The sequence below is a fragment of the Solanum dulcamara genome, chromosome 11, assembly GCF_947179165.1.
Source record: "Solanum dulcamara chromosome 11, daSolDulc1.2, whole genome shotgun sequence".
In the NCBI taxonomy this organism is placed as follows: Eukaryota; Viridiplantae; Streptophyta; class Magnoliopsida; order Solanales; family Solanaceae; genus Solanum; species Solanum dulcamara.
In genome coordinates, this window is record NC_077247.1 from 12862450 (window position 1) to 12868449 (window position 6000).

Genomic DNA, 6000 nt, shown 5'->3' on the forward strand with positions numbered 1-6000 from the left:
TTATGTCCTGTACGGTCCGTAAGCTTGCCCATGGAGTGGTAGATTCATAAGTAGCTTGAAGCCAAGTCAAAGACCACGAGGACACCACACGATCCGTGAACTTCACCACAGGCCGTGAAGCTTAAGTGTAAACCAGTGCTGACTTAGTTTTCCTACTTTGGTTGGGATTTAATTTTATTTTCTATAAATAGTCTACATAGGGTTTATGTTTAGGCTACACACTTTAACCAGTTTTTGAGTATTGATCGAATACTAAGAGTATTTTGTGAACAACTTTTTGAGATCAAACGTGAATACACATTTTTGTTCTCTTGTTGATTCGTTGTTCATGTATTGACTTGAGATTAACTACTTCTTAAATATAAGTTATCGTGGCATGAATTCTACACAAATTCTTAACGCTTTTCTTATGAATATGAGTAGCTAAACTCCATAATAAGATTGTGGGAATCATGACGGAATAATGAAGTAGGCAAACGTATAGGTGTTTATCGACCAATGACTAAACATGCATTGTTGTTATCTTCGTTTGATTTTATTTTAATGAGTGCACACATTGAAACTTGTCTGGATTCATTACTTGCTCGGGGAGGGGTAGTGATTAGGAAAAGATAAATACAACGGAGATTCGAAGCTTCAAGCTTTCTTCTAAGAACTTGAGCCCAGAAGGAAATAATTTTCTAAGGTCAAAAGCAAGGGTTAGGTAGAAATACATTCTGAGAACGGGAGGTAAATGTCACGATCCGAATCCAGGCCATGATGGCATCTACTATAACCCTTGAGTAGATAAGTCAAACCCAATTCAAGCAGAAGGCAAACCTCGATTTAAATAAATAATCAATAACATAAGAAGGCGGAAGCTAGAAGAATATAATAGAAGAAAAGTCAGGCCAGGGTATATATATGTAAATACGATACAAAATATACAAAATGTCCGATAGTGACCAAAAATAAAGAATTGACACTAGGCCAATCTCGGACCTGGTGTCACCTATACTGATCTACTAAGTACAAAAGATGACAATGCATATATATAATACAGATATGACTATCCAAAAGGACAAGTGGAAGTTAGTACAAAAGAGGGAAAGTAGCAAGTCTCTGAATGTTGGGAGCTCACCACAATTTGAATTTGGCACTGCTACGGATAATCAGGCACGCGCTTGGGATGATTCGAACTAGGAGTTGCATAAAAAAGATGCAGAAGTGCAGCATAAGTACCAAAATATGGGGTACATAGTAGGCATCATAAGCCAACATAGCTCAGAAAAAATAAATATATAATAAGAAGCACGATGATACTACTAGTAATAAAAGAGAAGTATAAAACTACGACTATAGGGAAGAAGGGTATGGGAAGACCATACGATAGTCAAGTAAAACCAACCAAGCGGATAGCCGCATTAAAAATCTCAACCCAAACTATCCGAGGAATACATGATTAAAAGTAGTAGATATGAATTAATACTCCTCAAAAGAATCATGGGACTCTCGGAATTCACACCTAGAGCTTTTCAATAATAATAATAACAATAACCCGAGGGATGTATCAACGGGTCGCCCGTAATTCACGCATCGAGTTTATCAAATGAAATAAAGTGTAGCCCAAAGTCGATAACAGGGCTGCCCGAAATCATACCTCAAGATCATCAACTATGAATTTTCATAAATAAAATATCACCGTTTTCCATAAATCCCACCTATTTATTCATCAACCAAAAGCCTAAATCTCATTATTTTGTTCTTTCTTAAAGAAGAGTTTTCAACACCGGAGAGACAAATCAATGCAAGTAGTATGCCAAAATCATATATATCCTTCAAGCCAAATCCCTAACCTGAGACTCCGGTATACCAAGAGCATGACCTGGGACCCAGCATTTCAATATCAAAGGCAATCAAGAGACAAACATAAGCCAAAATTCGCAACAAGTGGCAAACGAAATCAAACAAGTCAAACCACGGTATCCTAAGTCCAAATCACCTAGAGCGAGTTCTAAGGATTCTAAGAGATGCAAACATGCCACAATATCACCTAGACTAAGGCTCCAAGGAAAAAACCCAAACTAGTCTTAACGATGATCATCGGTCCAAATTGCTAAATAGGATATCAAAACCTAAATCACCAACCTAATCACAAGTTACCGCCTAAAATTTACCAATTCCAACCAAGCCAAGTCTAACAAGAGTAAGACATAGCCTACCTAGAAGTCGGAACCGCACCCGAACTACTAAACTTTAGTCTTTCCTTTTCGGGTTGCCTCCAAATGATGTCACTCTATCAAATTATCCAAGAACACATCAAAACAAGGCCAATGATACCCCTATTTCTATAATTACAAACGGAACAAAAATTGAGTCAAAATTCAACATTAGGACCTACGCACAAAATCGAAAAACCAACTACATCACAAGGTCCCAAATAGCTCAAGGAACTTATGCCCCAAAAATGGGCATATTCCGAGCACCGAAAGAGCTCAAACAACCCACCAAATTCAAGCGCTAGAATAGTTCAAAAAAATGTAAGAAAGAACGACATTTACGCGTAACTTACAAAGCTCTTAGGATGAGAAAGGGTTTCAGAATGTTGCCACAAAATCCCCAAAGTACCATAACGAGAATGGTTGAAAATGATCTAGATTTTCTCCTATAAATGTGTTTCGATATGTTAGAAATGAGGAGAAAAGGGCTGACAATGGGTGTTAAAAGACTGACTGCCAGGCCCCCTATTGGCCTACACGAATGCAGAGACAAGCTCCGCAAATGCGGAGGTCAGCAAGTTGACTCTCCGCGAATGCAGAGGCTCGTCCGCGAATGTGGAGAACAACCAATTAAACCTCCGCAAACTCAGCCTGAGGCTCACGAATGTGAAGAACAAAGAGCTTGACCTCCGCGAATGCCAAAAGTAATTTCATGTGCACCAGCAGCTGTACTAGTGCATTTTTACTAAGGGAAAACAAGTCCCTCAACGGGGCTCGAAACTCGTTTGAAATCCCGTTGAATGAACTATGCTACCCAATTGGAAATGACATTCTGGACTGAACGAAATTGATGGATTTCCCAATGGAGGTCGTTTTGACGGAATGTTGATCAAAGTCAAAGAATTTCAAAGAAAATGCTTAAAATGCACAAACAACCAAAAACTCGTTCCGATCCCCTTGGGACCCGAATCAAAGGTCATTTTAGAACAACCTTGGATTTTTGGAGCTAACCACACTGATGAAATTTTCATCCGAGCGCGTAAACTCAAAATGTTGACCAAAGTCAAACTTGGCCAAACCTTAAAGTTAAAATAAAAAAACCACCTAAACTCAAAGCGAAGACTCCAAAACCCAAACCAACCTTCCTTCTAGACCAAAATGGACCTTCTAGAGCTGATGGCATCGTCGAAATTCTCATACGATGTCCGAATCTCTAAATATTGACTAAGGTCAACTCTTTCAAACCTTAAGTCTCAAAAATGGCCAAACTATCTTAAAACTCAACCAAACACCTCGGGAAGCATGCCACCGATCCCAACATTACATATGAGCTAAAAAGAAGCTATGGAAAGGGGTAAAATGGTAAAAGCATGAAAATAACTTTGGAGGTCATTACAACATCCACTACTAAAAGGACTTTCCTTCTTGAAAGTCAAGGGAGAAAGTTACCTGATGGCTCAAAATGGTGAGGATATCGGGTCCGTATATACTGCTTAGTCTCCCAAATAGCTTTCTCGACCGGATGATGCTTCTATTGGACTTTCACCGATGGAATCTCCTTATACCTCAACTTCCTAACCTACTTGTCCAAAATGGCTACAGGCTCCTCCTCAAAGGCTAAGGACTCATCAAACTAAACCGAATCCCATCGAAGCATGTGAGACTCATATGGAATGTACTGACGCACCATAGAAACATGGAACATAGGGTAAACACATGAAAGTATTGGGGGAAAGGCCAACTTATAAGCTACCTCCCTTACCTATCTCAAGATCTCAAAAGGGCCAATGAACTTGGGGCTAAGATTAACCTTCATGGGATACACTCACAGGAATATCCAATCTCCAACCATAAACTCCAAATAACGCACCCTCCGATCAGCATAAATCTTCTACCTACTATGGGAAGTACGGAGCCTATCCTGAATCATACGAACTCTATTCATCGATTCACACAGAAAATCGGTGATCCAAGGCCTAACCTCAAAAGCATTAAACTATCCTACTGGGGAATGACATCTCCTACCATACAATGCCTCGAAAGGTGCCATCTTGATGCTCAAATAGTAGATATTATTATATGCAAACTCTGCCAAAGACAAGGACTAATCCCACTGACCCCCAAAATCAATAAGATAGGCCTCGTAGCATGTCCTCTAAGACCTGAATGATCCTCTCTAACTGACCATCAGTCTAGGGGTGGAAAGCTCTGTTGAGCTCGACTCGAGTACCCAAATCCTTCTGTATAGACCCCTAGAAATGCAACCTAAACTGAGTACCACGGTCTGAAATGATAGATACTGGCACCCCATGCAATCAGACCACCTCTCGGATGTAAATCTGAGCCAACTTCTGTGAAGTGTAGGTAGTCCAAATCAGTAAAAAGTGAGCAGAGTTGGTCAATTGATCTACAATGACCTAAATAGAATTAAAACCTCAGCAGGTACGTGGTAAACCCACTATAAATTTCATATCTATCCACTTCCACTTTCACTCTGGAATGGGTAGTCGCTGGGTCAAACCACCTGGCCTCTGATGCTCAAACTTAACCTCCCGACAGTTCAAGCACCTAGCCATAAAATCTACAATATTCTGCTTCATCCTACACCACCAATAATACTGTCGTAGGTCGCAATACATCTTCACAGCACTGGGATGAATGGAATATCTGGAATAATGGGCCTCCTCAAGGATGAGCCTGACTAGATCTATAACTTTAGGAACACAGATATGACCCTCAATCCTCAAAATGCCCTCTGGATCTAAGGTTGCCTTCCTAACCTCGCCACTGAGTACCTTATCACGAATCACCCTCAGCTGTGGGTCCTCAAACTATTGTGCCCGAATCTACTCCATCAAGAAAGACCTAGCCTCTACAAAAGCAAGTACCCTGCTCGGCTCAGAAGTATCAAGACGAACCTTCTAGTTAGCTAAGGACTGAATGTACAAAGCTAAAGGCCACTCCTCAACTGATAAGAATGCCAAACTCCCCATACTCACTGCCTTTTGGCTCAAAGCATCTGCTACTAGGTTTGCCTTGCCTAGATGATAGATGATGGTGACATCATAGTCCTTCAGCAACTCTAACCACTTGCGCTATCTCAAATTAAGGTCCTTCAAGCAGAATATGTACTGAAGACTATGGTGGTCAGTGTAGATCTCAAAAATAGGCTCCATCCAAGTAATGACTCCATATCTTCAATGCGAAGACTATTGCCACCAACTCTAATTAAGTGTGGGGTATTTCCACTCATATACCTTCAGCTGCCTAGAAGCGTATGCAATATCCCTAACCTACTACATTCGAATGTAATCGAAACCAACACCTGAAGCATCATAATACACTGTAAATCCCTAGCCCTTAATAGGAAAAGTAAGAATTAGAGCTGAAGTCAACAAGGACTTGAGCTTCAGAAAGCTTGCCTCACACTTGTTAGACCACTGGAAAGGAACATTATTCTGAGTCAGTCTGGTCCAAGGTGCTGCAATAGAAGAGAACCCCTCCATAAACCATTTGTAATACCCTGCCAACTAGACGAAACTGCAGACATCGGTAGAAAAAGTGGACCTAGACCAATCATGAACTTATGCTATCTTCACCGGGTCTACCATAATTCCATAGACACCACGTGTCCTAGGAATGCCACAGAATTAAGCTAAAATTCACACTTAGTGAATTTGGCATATAACTACTGATCCTACAAGGTCTGAAGTACTATCCTCAGGTGTTGCTTATGCTGCTCTCTACTCTCAGAGTAGACTAGAATGTCATAAATGAATACAATGAAAAAGGAGTCCAAGTA